Below are 12,708 nucleotides of genomic sequence, written 5' to 3'. Positions count from 1 at the left end.
GCCGGAATCACAAGCATTAATTGTTCCAAAAGAACACTCTGTGCAGCAAAGGCAACCCTTCCCTAGACCACAGACCAGACTCAACCAAATCGCCATGAGCCGCAGGTTGGGAGTGAACACTAACTCCACCAGGGCCTTCCAGAAATCTTAAAAAGCAATGTGCGTAGGCGGAGTGGGCGATATGGATATAGAAAGGCACAGGTGGAGCTGAGACCCAAGCAGCTCTTGAAAGAGGAGTGCCCGGGGCTGGAAATGGTGGGAGACTCTCCTCATGAAGTAATTGTGGCTTTGGACTTCCCAATGGAAACTGCCACCCTTGATGACTGAGGATTCCGAGAGGGTTCTAGGGGCAGTATGGCTCCATGGTTACAAACATAAGCTCTGGGGTGAACCAAACCTAGGTAGGGTATTTCAAGAGCCCCGGGGGTGGGGAAGTCCAGGAGCTGGTGACTTCTGGCAACTCACAGAACTTCCCTGGGCCTCAGTTCCCCGCCCCCCTCAACACTAAAACTAATGATTACAGCCTCTGCAAGGAGGTTATGAGGGTAAAGGGGGCGGGCGCGCGCTCCGCTGCTTCCTGGGCATGGCCAGGACGCCCGCGCCCAGGTCCCATTCGTTCCAGGAGGAAAAGGCTGAGCAGAGGGCAGCGCTCGGGTCCACAAGAGCTGAAGCCCTTTCTCCGCTGCAGCTGTTGAAAAAATAATCAAAGAAAGCAACTGGAACGCGAGCGGCGGGCGCGCCGGAGGCGGGGGGCGGGGGGGCTCTCTCCCCGCAGGCGCCCCGGAGCCAGCCGGGGCCTGCGGCCTGGCCCGGGAGGCCGGGGAGGCCCGAGAGGCCGGGAGCGGGCGCCCAGCAGGAGCGCTGAGGCCCCGCTGCGCCGGGCCGGGCGGGGGCGGCGGAGGCGGAAGCGGGGGCGGCCGGAGCGCGGTGGGGATGTTTAAAGGAAATTTACAATCATTTCCTCTCTGTGGTTTGGTGACAAATCAACAACATCCTGTTCTTTTGTGAGGCTCCGGGCGCCTGCGAGGCGGGGGCAGCGCTCCGGCTCTTAAAGGGACACACACAGGCACCCTTCCCCCACCACTCCCCTAAGTCTCAAAAAAAAAATAGCCACGGCCTCCCCAGGGCGCCACCTCCGGGGCCGCGCGCGGCCAGAATGCACGGGTGGCCTCCCGAGCAGCCCTCCGGCCGCGACCCAGATCACATCGGGTCCCCTCCCCCGCGGCGTCCCCCCACGACCCCGCCCGGAGACGGGAGGCGGGGTGAGGGGCGGCGGCGCACCCCTCTGATAGATGTCGCAGCCCGGGGCCATCTCCCGCCGAGGGGGCTGGCAGGGGCCGGAGGGGCGACAGCCCGACGGTTCCGCTCGCAACCCCCAACCCCCAACTCCAGTGCCGCGCTGCCCGCCTCTGGACCTCCGTGTAGTTTTTATCCCTTTGCCCGAATCCCCTCACATCAAACTTTCCAGCCCCCAAATTCTGGATTTATGGTTAAAATGTCGACGTACGCACACGAGGTTTATAAAACGCCAAAGCAGAGGCTTCCCGAGCTGTAGGAATAATGAGAATCAGATGGCTAGGACCAGAAAAATAAAAAATACTCAACTGCCCTCCTGAGATTTCGTTCATTCAGTCATTTAATGAGCATTTTTTTACTAAGCGGTGGTCACCATTCTAGGCCTGGTGCAGAAGTAACAAGACAGAAATGGTCCCTACCCCCAGGGGGCTTAGACTCTCAAAGTGAATGAATGGATGAACAGGATTACTTCACATGCTGTAAGCTATGGTAAAAGGGTCACATTCTAGAACAGTGGCTTTCCACAGGGAGACCTCTCTGGGACCTGAAGGGTAAAAAGGTGCCAGCTCTAGAAAGAATTAGTTGATGGGTCCACGGAATAATATTAGAGAAGAGATTGGATCACCTGAAAGGCACTGCGGGTAGGGGGTGGGGGGAGCAGATTTCCTTCATGATAGACAAGCCTTGGAAATTGGCATCCAGGGTAAGAGAGACGTGGGGCTTTCTGCTATGTCTGTATAACTGAAACGAGTCCCTTCCCGCCCTAGGCCTGTTTCTTCATCTGGATAGTAAGAACACTGAGCTAGATCGAGTGGTTCTCAACCCCCGGTGCAAATCAGAATTCCCCAGGGAAATTTTCTAAAATATTGACCCCCTGATCCCACCTTAGACTAACAGAATCTCTGGTAATGGAGCCTAGCAATAGCATTTTTAAGGCTCCTGGGGTGAGCTTCGGGTGCAGCCAGGGTTGAGAGCCAGTGACCTAGATGACCACTAAAGTGTGGGTTTAAAGCTCAGAGCTATTTTTGAATTTAGAGTACAATCAGTCATATTGAGTGCTTAGCTTCTACTACTACACGAGACATGCTGTGCATATATTTTTAATTACAAAGAAACACTCTACCAAATTAGATAGGTACTATTACTATCCCCATATTATGAATGAAGAAACTGAGGTACAAAGAGGCTACAAAATTTGGTCAAGAGCACACGGCTAATAAGTGATCTTGCCTGAATCCTCTAAGTTGAAATGCCTTTCGAGTGGCAAGCAGCAAATTTCTATCTAATGGAGCTGTTAATCACAAGAGTAGCTACCAAGGGAAGAGCGTGGGCTGCCTTAAGTCTGGGCTGCTTGTACATCTTGGATAGAGGCAGAGGTTTAGCCTGGATAACCTCTGGTCATTCTGACAGACCCAAGGTACGCATGCCCAGAGTGCAGGTGCCAAATGGGGAAGTGTAACTCTAAGGAAACAGCCTTTTATATTTCTCCACATTGATCCTCTTGGTCATTTTCATAGTTTATCCCCATAAAATGTGCAGTTTTGCCTTAACCAGAGGGAAGAACCATTTGGCAGAGTGGAGAGAACTTTCTTTGTCCCCCAATATGGTCAGGACACTCACCCATCCCCACACTCTCCTATATGGAGCCCACCACTGCCCTTTGCACCTTTGATCACCTTCTCACGTGAAGAGTTTCATGAGGCAGGCCTAAAGGAGGGCATGATGAGTGGGAGCTAAGACAGGTTCCCCAGGGAAGTAAAACACCTGCTAAAGCAGAGATTAGAAAAAAGGAAAGATGGCCCATTTCACAGTGGAATACTATGCTGCTGTTAAAAAGGAAAAAAGAGCTATACAGGCAGACCAAGAAGATGCAGATAATATAAACAAGGCACACAATAGGATCTTCACACTGATATTTATGTTAACACCACACACACCACACACACACACACACACACACACACACACACACACACTTCCACTCTCACAAAGCCAGCAGAACCACCTGGAAAGACGAGACTCCAAACTATTACTATCGATGACTGGGCGCATGCATGGGGGCAGGGGTTAAGGGGCAGAGCGGGGGAGTGTGTTGCATTAATGGTATACTTTTACTTTCTCTGTATTAATGACAACAATCAGGTATCAATTTTTAAAGATAAAGTTACTTCTATTTATAAGTAACAAAAATAAATATGAAAAGGGGGAGCATAGAGGCCCATCCTGGGCCGTGGGAACTCTGTGGGGTAGACCCCTGGCAATGCCATCTTTGTAGATTTTTCTAGCTGGTGTTACGGTCCCATTGCTCTTCTATAGTTGCTTTCTCTTCAGCTTGCCATTCCAATGACAGTCTCTTACTCAGTCAACTGCCTATCCTTCAGTAAGGAAGTGTCCCATAGAAGATGAGTTTGGGAGCTGCCAGCTCCAACTGATGTAGGAGATGACAAAGCTCATTTGAGAGGGCAAAACTGACAAAGGTACTAGTTGGAGGTAGGGAGTGGCACTGCCGTTCAAAAGCTCTGACTTTCCTGTGTGTCTGTGTGTTGTTCCGGAAGCTGAGAAATGGAATCTGACAGACCAAGACCTGAAGAGAAACAATAATGCTTTGTGGTCAGAACTTTATTCCAGGAATCCCAAAAGCTAGGGGTAGGGGTCCACTTTTAGCATTATATGCAGAACTGTCCCTTCCAGTGAGGACCTAATAATAGCAAGTTAATAGCCCACATGATGAGCACAAGGTGACCTGTCATGCTCCAGGGAGGAAATGTTAGGCCACTCTATGCTTCCTCTTATTTATGTTTTCTTAGATCTTTATAGTTTATAAACAGCATAATGTCCTGAAGAAGAACATGAGCTAAGAAGACAGAGAACGCAAGTGGATTCTCAGCTCCACCACCCTTGCTAAGCGTGTTTCCTCTGCTCTAAAATGAGAATAATAGTATTTACCTCACAGAGTTTTTTGGTGAGAATTAAATGAGATAATACAGAAAAGTATTGAACCCTGTACCTGGCACATGTACTCAATGGTAATTGTTGGTTTTATAAATAATAATAATGAGATCCAAGATGCGAATAGGATAAGTGACTGAACTTTGTGGCTCGCCGACGTTCACACATTTACTAGCTTACACATCTCAAACGCACATCTGAATCTCAGCCTCCAGAATTAGAGGTCTTCCAGAAGACATGTGTCCACCCAAATCCTGCATGGTTGAGCTATTACTGCATTCAAAAATTATTACCTTCATCTAGAGTCCTTGAGTAAGGCCCTATGTACATATGCCCTTGTGTTGGCTACTGTACACAGAGATCAAGACAAATGAAATTCCTTCCTTCTCTTCATCCAGGCCTGGCCATCTTGAATCTTTGTAAAGCCCTTAGATTTAGGGATCCTTTTTTCATGTTTTTTTTTTAACTTCTGCTCCTGTCTTCCTCAGTCTAGTTAGGAGAAAGTAAGTTTCTGGGGGTAGGAAGTTTAAACTGATGGGCCATTAGCAGCATAACAAAAGGAATTTTCCAGGTCACCAGCCAACAACTTTAGAGTGGTATTTAAAATTCACTTGCTTAGTGGAAGAGAAAAAGGCTGGTCAGGAGAGGGTGGGGAAGGATTTCTCCTAGCCGATGGGGAACTGGGAAACACCTTTTTTTATGGCTAGGAAAACCAGTAAACACCATAACATGCTGTGTGGTTTCTAGGCTGAATTTTTATCATTGTACTTGGAAGATATTGAAAAAAAAACTCTGTCTGCTGAATCCATAAATAAAAGGTTCTCCCTTGGCTTCATATCTAGGGAACACATGGATCCCTACTCTGGCTTCAACCATGATTTGCTAAAATATAACACCCATAAATTTCTTCTGAGCCTACTGAACACACACACACACACACACACACACACACACACACACTCATACACAACCTTCCAGCTGTTGCAAAGTTCAGAAGAAGAGCTATGGTCATGGTATGTTTCCCTCACCCCATGCTTGCATTTTTAAAATTTATTTCTTGGCAGTCTGGAAGTTACTGGGGAAGGCAGTTTCAACACTTAATTGGTAAGCAGATCTGTTTTAGTAGAAATGTTCTTCTAGGGATCACCTTTGCTGCTGAAGGAAGAACGACCAGCAAAAAGTCCTACTGAAATTTGTTAGCTGGACCTTATTACCTTCCTATACCACTCTTTCCTCTCCTACCATGCATTGCTCCAGGAACTTTCATGGCCCTATGCCCACCTACATAGGCTTTAAAATTCCTACAACCTCTTGACTCTGGGGGCCCCACCAAATTGCACAAGGCTGCTTAAGTAGTAATTATACACGTTTTTAGAATTGTTCAGACTCTTTAAATTTCAGCAGAATCCTTTTCAAAGGAATATAAAATATGAAAAACAGGTTAAAACTATTGTTTCAGATTGAAGCCAATCTCAATGTTGCTCAAAAGTGTTCCTAGGATTCAAAGTTTGAAAAAAAAAAATCACTATTTTAGAAAATCATTCTATCATTACTGTAAGTATATTTTGGCAGTATAATGAAGTCCAACTGTTCACTATGCCTATCGAACTCTTTTTGACCCAGCCGCACCTACCTGAGTTCCATGCAGTTATTCTCATCGTGTCTACTCTCTGGATTTAATACTCTGTTTTGTTGGTGCAGCTCCTCCACTAACTTCCTGGAAAGAGATACATGGGAGGTATATTTTTTGAGACCTTACATATCCAAACACATCTTTCCTTTTGTTCTTTTTTTCACATTTTGATTGGTAGTTTTGCTAAGTATAAAATTCTAGGTTGTAAATTATTCTCCAACAAGCCTAGACCTCTCCAGTGCCCAGGTCTTTGAAGTGGAAGTACCCTTTTGCATGGAATACATGCCCCCCAACCCACTCTTATATAGCTAACACCTCATTATTCTTGTCAGGGAAATTTTTCTGCCCAGCCACCTATCCCTCCTAGTTGGGTAGATATCCTTCCTAATCACTCCCACAATACCTGGGGCTTAGCCCCTCACTACACTTATTACACCCTATTATTATTATCTGCTTATTTGCCTGTGTCCTCCACGAGACTATGAGCGTGAGGGCTAAAAATACAGAGCCACAGTGTCACTCAATAAATATTTGTAGAACAAAGGAATAAATGAAAGGTTATGAAGTTTGTTTGTTTGTTTTCAAGATACAATCACCTATAAAACATTTGACAAATGCCTTACCCAGTTGGTGTGTGCTCTGGATTTGGGGACTAGAGAACAGAATTGGTCTTAGGGAAGAAGTGCCACCTTGATATTAGGAACATAGAAAGAACCCTTATAATTTCTTGTCCAATATTTGCTTTCCATGAAGAGAGCAACCAGGTCTGCCTGCTCACTGCTATGTTCCCAACAACCAGACCATACTGAAAGCTTAACAAACAGCTATTGAATGAATTAACTGGTCCAGACAAAGGGAGTCCTATGCATTATACCACCAAGAAAACTAAGTGAGAAAAAGTCCATAAGCTGTCTTACCATCTTGGGCAAAAGGAAAGTTTGGGATGAAAATTCAGTTCATCATCTCATCCCACCCCATCCCAATAGCAAACCAGAACCCTCTCCCAATTCCTTGTTCCAGATATAGTCGTTCCCTTCTTTGGACACCTAGACTTGAAGCCCTGGAATTATGTGGCTTGAACCCTTTCCTTTGCAGTCTGTTTCTTTTCAATCAAGTCCCGATGCTTCCTCTCCCTTTACAGGATCTTTCACACTTAGCCTCCTTGCTGGCATATTCTTCGAGGCCTCCATCACCCAGACCTAGGTTTTTACATGGCTCCCTCCTTCACTCCAAGTCATTTGGACTCCTCTGTCAGATTAATCTCTCTGAAGTATCACTTTTCATAATGTCTTTAAACTACCCAAAACACTTTCAGAGGTACTTCATTTCCTTTCACATTAAGTCCTAACTCCTCTGCCAGTTTTCAACCTTCAGAATTACTCCTAATGCTCTGTTTTTTTCCTCCCTACACACATCAGCTTGCTTATCACAATATACAACTCACTCTGATTTGACAAGATTTTTCCCTGTCCCGGAGCAGACTTCTATGCAACTTGTACATTCTTTTCTCTGGAATGTTCTCCCCACCCCTCTCTTAGTTCAAGCCATCCTTCCAGACATAGTTTAAATCTTTCCTCCTCCAAGATGGCTTCATTGACAACTTCAAGCCTTGCTGATCTCCCCAACTTTAAAATCTAAATAGTACTTATCATTTTTGTAGCCCAATTAAATCTGGATGGGTGCCTTATATAAGACACTATACAGTCTGCATAGGTTATTGTGGTTTTCCTCAACTACCCAGGCTGCTCCTTGATGGAAGAGATGTAAGGATGTCCTGTTCTTGTACCTGAAGGCCCCTTAAGAGTTCAGCACATAGTAGTATTCAGGAGGTAATAAGAAAGCTGCATTCAGACAGATCTGGGTTAATCCCAGTCCTAGAAATTACTATGTGTGTTTGGGCAAGTAATTTAGACCTCCTTAAAGCTCAATATCCTCATCTGTAAAACTGGTATAATAACAGTGATACCTCGTATGGTTGTTGTTAACATTAAATGAGATAATGCTAAGTAAAGCAATTAGCACAGTGGTTTGATACACAGTAAATACTCAATATATGTTAGCTATTGTTATAGGGGACTCTAATCCCTGTTCCTGGAGTTGAACTTTGGCCTTGATTTTGTTTAAGACTTTCTGTCACTGAGTCAGCCTTGCAAACAGTGATTTCCTTCTACTCCCTATCTCTCTGTCCACCCTTAGCTGATCAAAGTATATTTCTGTAAGCACTGGCTAGGGGCAAGTTCCATCATGCAAGGTCATCTCAGGCTCCACTTTGTCATCCCTCCTGCCCTCAGCACTCCTGGATTCAGTGCTGAATTGTTTGGGTGGGAGCTTTTGGTTTGTGAACCTTCTTTCTTTCATGTTTTCTTTATCGTTATCATTGTAATATAAAAGGATTACATGCTCTTTTTTTTTTTAAGTACAGGAGAGTATAAAGCAAAGAGCAAAAGTCTCACTCCCACACAAACCTCCATTCCTACTCTTTGAAAGTAATCAGCAGTTTCTCGTGTATATTTCCAGACAGCAACCATGGCTATAGAAACATATATACACATGTATGCTGTTCTGCTTGCTTTAGTCCCTTAACGATCAGTCTTGAATACCTTTCTATATCCACACCTGAGAGATCAACCACACACTGGTTAATGACAACTTAGATATCTTTTGAAGAGAGCAATCATCATTGATTTCATCAGTCCCCTACAGATGGGCATGTAGGTTGCTACTACTAAAACACTGTGATGAATATTCTCATATAGATAGATAGATAGATAGATAGATAGATAGATAGATAGATAGATAGATAGATAGATATGAACCCCTTAAGCCCTTAAGGTTTCTGATTGCCAGAGTATGCCAGAGTGGGGATGATTCTTCAAATTTCGTTCTACCTTCTGAGTTCGCCACCTACACATAGCATCCAGTCCTTGGACCCACTGACTAACTGGTCAGCAGTATGACCACCCTCCTCTTCACCTCAAAATAGAAGAAAGAGGTCACTAGACTATTTCCTCATGATCCCACTCAAAGGGAGTTCACAGAACCCGTGTTTCTCCTTTACTCTGGAAGCACAGAGGAAATCCCAAGCTTTGGGAAATAGGATTACAGAATCCAGCTGTGTTCTCAGGTATCCCTGAGGAAGGCCCAGAGAAGGAAGGAAACACGTGTTTGGTTCATGAGACACAATCCCAGCTGTTTTCAGTGGGGCTGGGAGGGATGTGAGTGTGACAATAAGGACAGTAGCTGAAGCAGGCTTCAGGTGGTGGCTGGGAGGAGGTGAATACACAAGGCTTTCATCAGCAGTGACTTGGCATTATTATCCTAGCCCACATCCGTCCCTTTACGCGGTGTCTTTTCTCAGGCCAAGGACAGGATGGAATGGCAGGAACTGTGACTGCTTATCTGCAGCTCAGCCTGACTCATGCAGGACCCCAAGCCAGCCATTTAATGTACCCTGGGAGAAGCCCCAGGGGTCTAGAGGAAGCCAGGCTGGAAAAAGGTGCTCTTAGGCTGTAACTAAGTTGCTTGCTTACAGTAGTTCTGTGATCCACAGTGAGTTATCAACCCATCCTAAGCTTCAGTTAGTCCATTCCTCTCTTTGTAAAAAAGCAAAAGCAACACCAGCAGTCCCTGTCTTCTGCCATCCTTGGGAGCAGGAGGCATACCAAGGACTTAACACAGGACACAATAAGCAGCCAATAAATCTTTGATATTTGCTTCGCTGATATCTCCCCGCCCCCCTGCCTAGCACCGTGTCCGATTCAGATAGGTGCTTAATTAAAACTTTTTTTTTTTTTCAATGAATGAAATGACCTCTTCATTTCTAGAGGGCAGATAAGAAAATTGCAAAACGACCCCCAAGTTCTCTCCAACCTCCTGTCATCTCATTCTGTTCTTTAAAATTGTGGCAGCTTAGTGATAATGTGGTTTGGTTTGTTTTACACTTGGGTTTTTATTTTTTTTCCTCTCTGTCTCTGGCTTCTCCCTGGCTTGTCCTCAAGAGCCAGCCACATAAAACGAATAAGCTCAGGGCCAAGATCCCAGAATGCAGCCTCACCTCAGAGTTTCTGAAGAGAAACTGAGCCCCAGGACCATGAAATCTCAGAGGAGAGAGGAAAGAAAATTCATTTATGTATTCAATAAATATATATATGGAATATCTACTGTGTCTGGAAGGGAAACCAAAAGCTTGCTACTTGGCCCCTCCATTCTCTTACCATGCTGGCATATGCCTCACCCCTTCAGAGCCTGGCCTCCAGCTTTCTACTGAAATAGCTTCCTTGTATGTGGTCCCCAGGAGTTCCCACTGTTAATCTAGCTGCCCTTTCCTCCATTCTTGCTCCTCACGGCCCCCTTCAGCACCTTTCCTCTCCTTTGGTTTCTCTGGATGACAGCACTCTTCTGTTGTCCTCCCGCCCACCTTCTCAGTTCCCAATTCTTACTCTGTTAGGGGCTGAATGGCATGCCCCTAAAATCCATATGTAGAAGTCCTAACCCCTCGTACCTCAGAAAGTGACTGTATTAGGAGATAGGGTCTTTAAAAAATAATTAATGAGATCATTAGGGTGGGCCCTAGTCCAATATGACTGACGTCCTTATAAGAGGAAATTAGGACATAGGCAGATCATGTGAATACAGGGAGAAGAAGGCCAACTACAAGCCAAGGAGAGAGGCCTCCAAAGAAACCAACCCTGTTGACATTTTGATCTCAGAAGTCTAACCTCCAGAATTGTGAGAAAATAAATTTCTGTTGTTTAGGCCATCTAGTCTGACGTACTTTGTTATGGCAGCACTAGCAAACTAATATACCGTGTATTCTATGACATAATCATTACCCCCAAACATCCCATTCTCCTCTATAAATCCACCTCCATGGCTTAAACTATCATCCCTACCGTCCCCAATTTCCCACTCAGGTCAGCATATCCACACACTGAGACCTGGACACTCACCCAGATTCCAGCTCTGAATTCCAACTACCTGCTGGGCAATTCCTCTTGAATCATATGGCCAATTCTTAAACCTCAAGAGGTCTAGAAATCACAGAATCCTTGAAGGTCAGTCCAACCACCTTGCTTTACAGATGAGGAAACTGAGGCACTAAACAAAACAAACAAAAAACAAACTCAGCTCTCTTTCTGATTTCCCTATTCCTAAAAGCACTGTGCTTCACTCAAAAATGTGGAGTCATCTTTTATTCTGCCCTTTCTTTCACCCCTCATAGCCAATCAAAGAACTTCCACTGCATTCTAAAATCTCTGTGTCTATTGTCCAGTATTTTAGTTCTATCTTGTTTCCTCCTCCCCAACACAGATTAAGTATTTCAGTACTTTTATATTCAGGTAAGTACTGAATTTTTAGGCCTCAGTAACCTGTTCTCTTAGAAAAGTGGGATAGCATTGAAGGTAAGGGCGTAAACTCCATCTCTCACATAAGTTTGGCTCTTGGTTCTCTCCTGTAGCCGTAGGCAGCTTTCCTGAGCTATAAAATGGAGATAAAAATGGTACCTACGTCATAGGGCTTTTGCAAAAAATAAATGTAGATTAAATGTAGATTTGAACCCAGTGTGGTCTGGCCTAAAGACCTTTTTAAACTATAATTTGCTACCTCTTCCTCTAGGAACAGAAAGGAAGTGGTTCAGTTTCTGACACTGTGGTGGCTAAAATACCCTAGATAACCTTCCTAATGAGAACAATTCCAAAAATTGAATAAAATATGTAATTTTTTCATAAATGCTTGCTAAATAGGCAAAAAAGTACGGAATATACAGAAGCCAAAGAAGAAATGAAAGGAAACTCTGGAACATAAGTGAGTGCCTAAGACAGCTTAGACTGAGTATATCTGCCAAAACTTGGTGCTTTGAAGCTTTCATTTTGATGAATATAAGGAATGAGTAGGACAAAAGATGAAGCTTAAACCCACACAAGGTAGGACGACTAACAGAGCCCTCCCAAGGGCCCACAAAGAGTTATAACCTCTGTGTAAGGGTGAATGAGAAATAAATCTATGGCACAGGAATGGCACCAATGAAATCTGTTTGACCAACCTTGATACTGGATGTGGGAATAGAAACAAAATCTCCCCCTGAAAATCCATACCTACAAACCAGGCTTTATATGAGTTTATAGAATTACTTCATACTACTTGTAACCTAAGTAATCTGAAAAACCTCAAGCAGAAAATATAATATAAGGAGCTCCTGGTAGGAATAAACCCTACTAACTGGTAAAAGCAAATACAAATCCTCTCTGAAGGACTGCAATTTTAATCCATGCCCTAAGGAATGCCAACAAAGTTCTAAGAAATTGAGCCCAAAGTTAAAAATCAAAAACCCACAAGGAAACAAGGCACCATAAGTGAGAATCAGCAGAAAGAACAGACAGCATAATCAACCCCACAAAAGTATGACATAGAAATTATCAAGTATAGAATATGATTAGATATATTTAATATATTTTGAGAAATGTGAACTTTAAACATATGAGACAGGAGCAAAAGACTATAAAACACAACCAAGCCAATTTGAAAAAAAATAAATAAAAACCAGGATGGATTTAATAGCAGATTAGATACTGTTAAAGGCAAAATTTATTTACTTGGAAGATGGATAAGAAGAAATCTAGAAAGTAACCCAGAAATACAAAGAGATAAAGAATATGAAGAATTACATATGTGACATTGGAAGATAGAATAAGATGGTCTAATATATATTTAATTGTATTTACAGAAGAAAACAAAGAAAAGAATAAGGATGAGTGGGTATTTATAGAGTCAGGACCAAGACTACAGTGAGGTGAGTGAGGTGCCTTAAGCATAAAATTTATTTTAGACCC

General features: G+C 43.9%; 1 long non-coding RNA gene across 1 annotated transcript in view; it reads right to left on the bottom strand.

Moving 5' to 3' along the window:
• The window catches only part of LOC120581482 (uncharacterized), a 160,964-nt gene that overhangs the window by 138,373 nt on the left and 9,883 nt on the right, over positions 1-12,708 (bottom strand). Inside the window, exons 2-3 of the long non-coding RNA XR_005647288.1 lie at positions 10,828-10,975; positions 5,879-5,962 (exon numbers count right to left, since the gene is read on the bottom strand). This is a non-coding gene — a long non-coding RNA (uncharacterized LOC120581482). The remainder of the gene's footprint in view (positions 1-5,878; positions 5,963-10,827; positions 10,976-12,708) is intronic.

This window comes from Pteropus medius, unplaced genomic scaffold (genome assembly GCF_902729225.1).
Source record: "Pteropus medius unplaced genomic scaffold, Ma_sr-lr_union100, whole genome shotgun sequence".
Classification (NCBI taxonomy): Eukaryota; Metazoa; Chordata; class Mammalia; order Chiroptera; family Pteropodidae; genus Pteropus; species Pteropus medius.
Note: the sequence above shows the minus strand (reverse complement) of the source record. Positions and strands in the feature narration are given on the sequence as shown.